The following is a 1203-nucleotide window of genomic DNA, read 5'->3' on the forward strand; positions in this document are numbered from 1 at the left end:
GAGAGAGAGAGAGAGAGAGAGAGAGAGAGAGAGAGAATAAAATAAAACGAACAATACAAAAATACGAAATTGGGCAAATATGCTATTAGTTTCAGCTTGTGAGTTTGAAGATGGTTTCATAACATTTCAGACATTATTCCTTCATTGGAAAAAGAGAAATATGGGGATAGATAGATAGACAGATAGATAGACAGCCATAAATAGATAGAAAGAAAGATAGATAGATAGAGAGAGACAGACAGACAGACAGAGATTGGTGAGTGACTAAAAACACAATTAGAAAATTACAAAACAATAACGATAATAACAATAACCATAAAAAGTAACAATTAAAGGTAACACATTGGGGAAGGCCGTGAGAGGAAGGTGAGTGTTCAGAAACCAAGGGAATAAAACTCGCCCACTGGTAAATTAAAAGAAAAAAAAAACTGGCATACCGATGGTTACGACTACGAAGGTTTTAGTTGATCCGATCCTCGAAACAACCTGCTTGTGAAATTTACATGCAAGTGTTTGAGTATTCCACAGACACTCGTATCCTTAACGTAGTTTTCAGGGAGATTTAGAATGTGACAAGGCTAGCCTTTTGAATTACCAGTACTACTCATTTTCGTCAGACGAGTGGACTGGAGCAACGTGAAATAAAGGCAAGGACAATACGCGACGTCTTGAGCCAAGACGATAGAAAAATTATTACGAACGCTTGGTAGATGAGCTATGAGAGAAGCGACAGAAAAAAGAACGTCTTTTCATTAGGAAGGCAGTGGACAGAAAGAGAGATCCCATTTCGTCACGTGTCAGCGACGAGAGATTCAAGGAGAAAGAGTGAGAGAGAGGGAACGGTGAAAGGGAGAGAAGAATAAAGATAGTGTAGGAGAGAACAACAGAAAGGATGAAGAACAAGAGAGGGAGAGAGATAGACAGAGAAGAGATAGTAGAAGAGTGCGCATTGTGATTAAGACAAAACTTACTTGCAAAAGGATGCGTGGCGTTCGATCATATAATAATATAAAAAATCTATAAATATATGCATATATCCATACATATATGTACATACCTACATCTATATGTATACATACATGCATATATGAGTACAGGACATCAAAAAAACGTTAAATACAATGAGAAACGAAAATAAAAAAGTGAAAACATAGAAAACGAATATTTTTCCAACAACGAAAAAAACAAACGGAGAAACGAGAC

Source organism: Octopus bimaculoides, chromosome 24 (genome assembly GCF_001194135.2).
Source record: "Octopus bimaculoides isolate UCB-OBI-ISO-001 chromosome 24, ASM119413v2, whole genome shotgun sequence".
Lineage (NCBI taxonomy): Eukaryota > Metazoa > Mollusca > Cephalopoda > Octopoda > Octopodidae > Octopus > Octopus bimaculoides.